Raw genomic sequence first — 8,411 nt, 5'->3', positions numbered from 1 at the left:
TGCGTTTCAGAACCCACTCCCACGCACCATAACAAGGACTCCACATACTTCAGACGTAACTCTTCAAGTGCTGAGCTATATTCAGAGTGATTCGACCCAGACAAATACAGCATAGGCTACGGCTTATTGAACGCTCACGGCAGACAGTGACTTGCAGAGTGAATCACAACATACTGAGTTCAATAAGGCACAACTGTTAGGAGAATAAGGATGAGTTTGATTTCAATTGGCGACGCGGAAAATGTGCATACCTGGGTGAGATCACACGGCACTCTTCCCGGACTCAGAAGACGTTCGCCCGTTGTTTTTACGCGCGGCTTCCCGGCATCTCAGGGCTCCACGAGCCACAGAAGGGTACTTCGGGGTGCCAGAAGCGACTGTCCTGTATCTGAATGTCAATTTCCTGCACTTCTTGGAAGGCAAGTGGAGCGAATGAATTGTGAACTCGCCTAAACTCAGCGCGTGGAATGCCAAAACGGCAAGAGGCTGTGGACAGCTCCGGTGCTGAATTCTTATTTACTATGCTCCCGGCTCGGTGGACCTGCGACGATAAGATGAAAAAAAAACAATCCGTCCTGACTGGAGGTTTGAGGTGAATGAAGACACACAGGACGCAGACAAAAAGTTCAATTTTGCAGGCAGGGCTGTGTGCCGCGACTTTCACACGCACCACGCACACACGCAGCCTTCACGAGTTGGTGGATCCGTATGAGGCTCTAGATGGCAAGTTACTGTCAGTCAGAAAGCCGTGCGTCATCATTGGTCAGATTCAGCGTCTCAATAAATGACGTCCATTAGCATTCTGTTCGATGGAAGGAGAGCAACAACAACAGCAGCTATATCGTCTGCAATGAAATTATTAACTTTTAATGAATATTGATATGCATACTGTATATAATTACCTAGCCTTTGGTGGACCAAGCGTGTGTGTGTGTGTGTGTGTGTGTGTGTGTGTGTGTGTGTGTGTGTGTGTGTGTGTGTGTGTGTGTGTGTGTGTGTGTGTGTGTGAGAGAGAGAGAGAGAGAGAGAGAGAGAGAGAGAGAGAGAGAGAGAGAGAGAGAGAGAGAGAGAGAGAGAATGGGGTGGGAGGTGGGGATGATGTGATGCTCCATTGACATTCTTGCATGGAGTTTCTTATATATTACTTAATAAGGATATTTAGTGCTAATCAATTCACATTGAACATTTTCTGTCTGTCTTTCTGTTGTTGTTGTTGTTGTTGCATATCCTCCATCGCAGAGATGACTTGAAAACGAAACCTGAAACCCTCCACCTCTCTTCTCCTCTCCTCTCTCAGCCATAGTCCCATTTCAATCCCAACACCCCCCCACCCCCACCCCACCCCCATTGGCCCCATTACAAGCAATGCTACGCTGTACTCACCTACCCCCGGCCCATGCAGCGCTCAGTCCCCCAGTGTGCCGTTTAAATGGAGTGGCATGCATTATTGATGCTGAGGTAAACGCATACTGACCAACAGATCTGGAGAGAGAGCCACCCACCCCCCGTCCCTTATGCTCCAAGCAGTAGCGACTCCAGACCAAAGGGGACCGAGGTGGGCCCATTGTTTTTTTTAGGGGGGCACTTGCCAATACAGGATTTATATTATATTTTCATTTATTTCCACTACAAAGTAATATTTAAACCATAGTACAGGGGCCATAACAGGGGCCCATCTTCTAGAATAGCGTATAGTTCCGAGCCTGGGGGAGCTGGGCGACAACTCTGGGGTGCATTTCTCAACACCATACAGTATATACTACTGTATCTCAGCTGCTTTGTTGTTTGCAATGCAATTTCCCATTGTCAAGTGCCCGAGTTGCTAACCGTCTAGCAGCTACACTTTCCAGAAATGCACCCCTGGACGCCAGTGCACCACAGACAGACAGTAGAGTAGAGTAGAGTAACTTTATTGATCCCCAGGGGGAAATTACACACTGACCCTGATGTACACCGACATACTGTAGGGTGATGCACGGTGACAATCAGGCCTGGCGATAGGGTGTGGGAGAAACGGGTCATTTGTCCTGGGCATAGGGACGGAGTGGTCCAGAATTGGGTGCTCATTACATTGTACGTACTGCATAGGGGTGCCTTTCAGATGACTTTGATTCAAGATTCAAGATTCAAGATTTGTTTATTACGTCTTATTATAGGTTTTAAGCCTATAAAGAGTAAAAAATGTTGTGTCCTCAAAAAGATTAAAAAGAAAAAAAGAGAGAGGGGGGTGGAAAAAGTGCAAAGAAACAAAGTGCCTTGTTGTCCTCAGCACGAGTTCAGCAATCTAACTGCTTGGTGAAAGAAACTACTTTGGAGTCTGGTAGTGTGAGATTTCAGGCTTCTATACCGTTTCCCAGATGGTAATATATAAAACAGGTCATGGTTGGGATGACTAGGATCAGCCATGATTTCTTTGCCTTCCTGATGCTCCTTCCCTCAAATAGCTCCAGAATGGAGGGTAACTCACAGCCGCATATTTGTGCTGTACGCACAACCTGACAGTGATTTCCTGTTGGATTGAGAGCAGTTCCCATACCATGCAATAATGGTCCCCGTCAGAATGCTCTCAATGGTGCCTCTGTAAAAAGACCTCAGGATCTTGGGACTCATACTGTACCAAACTTCCTCAATCGTTTGAGGTGGTACAGACGTTGCTGGCCTTTTTTCAAAATGCCCTGTGTGTGACTGTCCCAGGTGAGGTCTTCTGAGATGGTAACGCCAAGGAACTTAAAGTCTCTCACCCTGTCTCACCGTCGATGTTAATGGTTTCAAACTGGTGTTCTCCTGAAGTCAACTATTAATAGCTTTGTCTTGGACACATTTAGAGACAAGTTATTTCCTCTACACCACTCCATGAGGTTATTTATTTCTTTTCTGTAGGCTGTTTCATCAATGTTTGTGATTAAACCGATAACAGTGGTATCATCTGCAAACTTGATGATGGTGTTGGTGTTGTGTATAGCCACACAGTCATGCTTGTATAGAGAGTAGAGGAGAGGGCTCAAAACGCAACCTTGCGGAGCTCCCGTGCTGATGGTCAAGGAGGATGATGTGATGGAGCCTATTCTCACCACCTGTTTCCGTGCTGAGAGGAAGACTAGTATCCAGCTGCAAAGGCCACTGTGCATTCCAAGACTCTGGAGTTTGCCGTCGAGTATGCTGGGGACAATGGCGTTAAAGGCTGAGCTGCAGTCCACAAACAGCATCCTCACCTTTTTTCTCCAGGTGTGTTAGGGAGGTGCGCAGTGCGCTAATGATGGCATCATCAGATGATCTATTCCGTCTGTAGGCAAACTGGTGACAGTATTGGGCCCAGTCGATTATCAGCGGACCAGGTGACCTGGTCAGTGCATCACAGAAAGACAGGCGCAGTCAGCTCGAGTCACCCTGACGTACACTGACACAGGGTGTTGTATGGTGACAAGTGACAGGCACGGATATCACTCATACTGATCTATCTGGCCGTGAAATGACCCAGGCTTGGTGGTGATCCAGCTTCCGAATTTGACCCTGATCTTCCTGCCCCGACAAACCCTTGAGTTTCTAGGTTCTTGGCCGAGGGGGTGTACTAAGAAGCTGGTTCAGGAGTAAACAATGTTAAGTTAAGAGGTAAATCCTCAAATAGTCCTCATTTTCTTAAGAATATTAGATGATTTACCTCCTAACTTTATCTGGTTTACTCCTAAAAAAGCTTCTTATGGGCCCCAGACATGGAAAACCAGGACTGTCAGAGTAAAAGACCTGTTTAGATTTTGCTTCTGCCTCTGCGCTTAACACAGGAGATTTGACCAATTACAGTAGCTCACCAACACGCCTTAAGGGGTATGGTAAATTAAGGGTATGGTAAATTAGGATCAGTTTGTGCATTGCATTGGCTGGAGTAAAAATGCGCCAGGGTTTTTTACTTTCCAAACCTGGGTTTTTACACCTCTCGTCATGGTGTGACACAACTTAGAAGTGATACTTCTTCCCCAGGACCAGAAAAAGGAGAACGTCCATTTGCTTACACCTTAATGGCTTTACGGTAGATAACAAAAAGAAGACCATGTCTAGCCTTTTTATGCAAATAATGTGCAATCATATAATGGCTCACCCTTATAAGTTATGTCATTATGTCCCTGAATACGGTAACACTTTCTTTGAAGGGGTCTACGAAAGAATGTCATGACATGACATGTCAGCAACATTAATGACACCTTATTGATTTTCATGACTGTCATAATCATGTAGTTTTTGGAATGTCATGACACCCACAAATGACACATTAAGAGTCATATATCGGTTATGACATCCGTATATAGATCCCTTCAAATAAAGTGCTACTAAATATCCCTAACAACATTACATTTTCTGGTCTTGATGTCCGAACCGAGCAAGAGCCTGAATCATCATTGTTGTCATCATCATCATCATCATCTTCATCATCAATAATGTCTTTTTATTACTGTATTTTTTCCTTTCTCTGTGTAAACATCCTGTACACCCATCAGTAGCTACACACCCTTTAGAAGCGTCCATCCTGTCTCCACTCCCATCAGAGGGCCGTCCCCAGGGGTAGACCCACTCTCACTCCCATTAGTGCCTATTTGGCAAGCAGGCGGGCGGGCAGGAGGGCAAGCAGGCAGGCAGGCGGGCAGGCGGGCAGGCGGGCAGGCGGGCAGGCGGGCAGGCGGGCAGGCAGGCAGGCGGGCAGGCAGGTGGGCAGGCAGGCAGGCAGGCGGGCATGAGGGCNGGAAGGCAGGCAGGCAGGCGGGCAGGCAGGCGGGCAGGCGGGCGGGCGGGCAGGCGGGCAGGCGGGCAGGCAGGTGGGCAGGCGGGCAGGCAGGTGGGCAGGCAGGCGGGCACGCGGGCAGGCAGGTGGGCAGGCGGGCACGCGGGCAGGCAGGCAGGTGGGCAGGCAGCAGGCAGGCAGGCAGGCAAGCAAGCAGGCAGGCAGGCAGGCAGGCAGGCAGGCGGGCAGGCAGGCGGGCAGGCAGGCGGGCAGGCAGGCGGGCAGACGGGCGGGCGGGCAGGCAGGCAGGCATGCAGGTGGGGAGTCTGGCAGCCTCTGGCAGCCTCTACCTCTGTGCTGCTGTGCTGGTGCTAGTGAGAATGGGAGTGAGCCAGCAAGCCTCCCATGGCTAGCCAACTCTCTCATGAATGTGAGGCCTTCAGACCACTTCATATCGCTGGTGCGGTGCTAGTGAGCATACTACTACACACAGTACATTTTTGAGTGTTTTTTCAACACTTACGTGTACAGTGTAGGATCTGTAATATACTCTGTTGAAGTGTTAAAGACAAGTGACTTGAAGTGTTCATATCAACGTGCCTTTAATACAAAGTACTTAGAGTGTCCAATTTAACGCTCTTTTTTAGACTCAAGTATTTGGCCCTACTCAAAGTGTTGAATCAACAAACCAGCCAGCCAACTCTCTGATGGATGTGAAGTCCTTAGACCACTCGATATCGTTCCAGCTGCCAGCGCTGTCTGCTGGGGAGTAGTGTATGGCCAGAGCTGGCCCGTATTGTACGCCCGTGTGGTCAGGGTCATAATGCCCAAGTGATGGTGTCTGATCAGCCATTTTATTATCATTACTGCCAGCGAGGGTTGTGAAGTGCTGTGAGTGGCCTCCCGAGCCTGGGGCCTCCCCATGCGGTTGTTGGTACTGTGCTGTAGGTCAGTGTTTCTTAACCTGGGGTGCGGGCACCCCCTGGGGGTGCGCCAGAGATTTCAGGGGGTGCACAGAATTTTGTTTGTGTTGAGGTTGTGACCAAAACTCAGCTTGTGAACATTATAATTAGGTCAAATCAAAACAAATTAATACATTTGTTGGTCCCCCATGTAAAGGAATTGAGATATTGATTAGGGTCTGAAGCAACAATCATTATAATTAATCACTTCAATCCTTTTTCAGTGCGTATACACATGTAGAAGTTTGGGTTGGGGGTCCTCGGCTTGTCTTTGTTACAGGTAAGGGGGTGCTTTAAGAAAAAAAGGTTGAGAACCACTGCTGTAGGTGGTGGTGGAGGGTTGGGTGGTCAATGAGTTTGGTCCTTTGTAATGTCCCCTCTAACCCTTATAAAGAGGCTGCCTAATGGACTGTTGGTGGACAATGAATAATTATTATAATTGTGTGGTCTCTATTCACTATTTGCTGAAAATACTCAACTACATCATAACAACATTGCTATGACAGTACCAAGAGTTGTAAGTAACACATAAAGACATAGCCATTACAATTTTGTAAGGTTATAACATAGGCGCTGCGCTAAGGGGTTAAAGAAAGGAACACAAACTAAATTTTTTCAACCTTGAAATATTGTTTCTAAAGTTGTTAAAGTGGTTCAGACACTGGGTGACAGGGTGAAAAGCACTCCTGAATTCACTTTGGTGGCTATCATCGGAGACAATAGTACATTTGGGAAGACTATCCATAATTTACTGTCAGAGACAATTACCGTTACCATACTCTGTAGGACAACCCAAGACAACAATCTGAAAGCATTTGAGTAAAATCCAACTTATATGCTATCTACTGCAAGCCATTCTTCTGTCTATTTCATTTTTATTTTTTTCCTCTATTTCTATTGCTACACCCATTATTCTCTTAACAGCACCACTTAGAACTTTGGACAGTGGTGGTCGCCAAACAGGCAACCATGGCAACTGGACACCCGTAAACATGCAACCGTAAATGTTCTGAAAATACATGTTGAAATTTTGGCAATGATGGTGGAGATGGCAAACGAGGTACGCTGCGTTTTACTGGAAAAAGATGGTGCAAGAGGGTTAGCAGCAAAATGTGCTTAATTTTAATCTGCGTTGTAAGCCTATTGAGTGAAATGTGAAAAATCATCTGAAAAGCATTAATGCAAAGCATTTTCTTTGGCAGGCATTGACTATGGACATGAACATCATGCTGTATGAAACCATTCCTTTTCACGTATACGTGCTTCAAAGGAACATGAACAGGCTAACAAGTCAGTAGAGTGTTACTGAGGCCCCTCAGTAGGAAAAAAGTAATCCTGCTGCTGACGGATACAATGGCAATATCATTCTCCAGCTCCACCCAGTGACCCATTCACTTTAGGCCGGAAATGTTCTAATGGTATCTGAATTGCTTCCACTCATTTGGCTAAAGCTTTACTGTGATGAGAGAGAGAGAGAGAGAGAGAGAGAGAGAGAGAGAGAGAGAGAGAGAGAGAGAGGATGCATCTTGAACACTAACAGGAGGAGTTGAGCCAAGATTCATAGAGGATAAGCTTCTGAAAGGTGCAGTAGGCAGATTGCTTTTAGTGATGTTTCCTTGATGGTATGCAAGGCCTCCACAATCACTGGTGGCCATAGTCTCCCCATCTTAGCCTCACATTACAAGGTCAGAATGTACAGGAAAGCTAGCTTACTACGCCGGCAACCCGGGTTCTATTCTATTCTGGCCGTGTCTCTCTCTCCTCACTCGTTTCATGTCCCTCTGTTACTGTAAAATAAAGCCCAAAAAAGCCCAAAAAAATCTTTTAAAAAAAGAAGATTCCCCCCCCGAGAAAAGCCAAGAACATCACCTCTGACCCCACACATCTGGCACACCATCTACTCACACTCCTACCATCAGGGAGAAGGTACTGCATTATCCCATTCAATACCTCACATTTTAGGGACAGTCCGGTACGTCAGGCATGCAAGTCTTACCTCATCCTCCGCAAATATGGGTGCTCATTCTATGGGGACCCACTGTACCTACCCACAAGCCACCCATCATTTGAATATGCACTAGCCCTTTACAGTTACTCCTATACCTTGCCTACCGAGCTCCCTTGTTTATTTTGCACAATGTACCAGCTGTTCTCTATAAAAATAATGCACTTTCCAATGTTTTTATGTGCCGTCATTCCCTGTTATTTATGTCACCTCTTGGCTTCTGTCTTGTCCCCCCTTAGTTTTTATATTGTCAGATTGTATTGCTGGGATTTGTGATCATATCAAAGTATAGCAACTATATTGTATACTGTTAATATGGCTATAGTAATGAACTTCAACTTGAACTTGGACTGCCATGGGTTTCTGAAAGTGGTTCATGAATTAGACTGTCAAGGGAAAACTGCTAATTCTCTAGCTCCATCAAATACTTGTTTTCTGAAATGGCAGTGCTGACCTGTTGTGTTTAAGCAACTGCCTGTTGTTTCTTCTCGACAGATAATTATATTTCAACTGTTTAATGAATGTCTGTCTGTCTTATTAAAATAATTTCCAGACCGTGGTTACTGTTAGTACACGTACCGAATACAGAATTAGCTTTTGTTCAAGTTAGCTGTTTTGATATTTTGTGTATAACTTCCAAAGTCAAAAATATATGTAGGCCTATTTGACAACAGAAATCCTGCCAACGTTAGCTGTAAAGATGGCTTTTGAAAAAAAGGCCTGGAAACTAGTG

General features: G+C 46.1%; 1 protein-coding gene across 1 annotated transcript in view; it reads right to left on the bottom strand.

The window, feature by feature from the left end:
* The window catches only part of phf24 (PHD finger protein 24), a 90,701-nt gene extending 90,388 nt beyond the window's left edge, over nucleotides 1-313 (bottom strand). Inside the window, exon 1 of the mRNA XM_063211245.1 lies at nucleotides 252-313. The gene's annotated coding sequence lies outside the window, so the exon portion shown is untranslated. The remainder of the gene's footprint in view (nucleotides 1-251) is intronic.
* Between the last annotated feature and the right edge of the window lie 8,098 nt (nucleotides 314-8,411).

This window comes from Engraulis encrasicolus, chromosome 11 (assembly GCF_034702125.1).
Source record: "Engraulis encrasicolus isolate BLACKSEA-1 chromosome 11, IST_EnEncr_1.0, whole genome shotgun sequence".
Classification (NCBI taxonomy): domain Eukaryota; kingdom Metazoa; phylum Chordata; class Actinopteri; order Clupeiformes; family Engraulidae; genus Engraulis; species Engraulis encrasicolus.
Note: the sequence above shows the minus strand (reverse complement) of the source record. Positions and strands in the feature narration are given on the sequence as shown.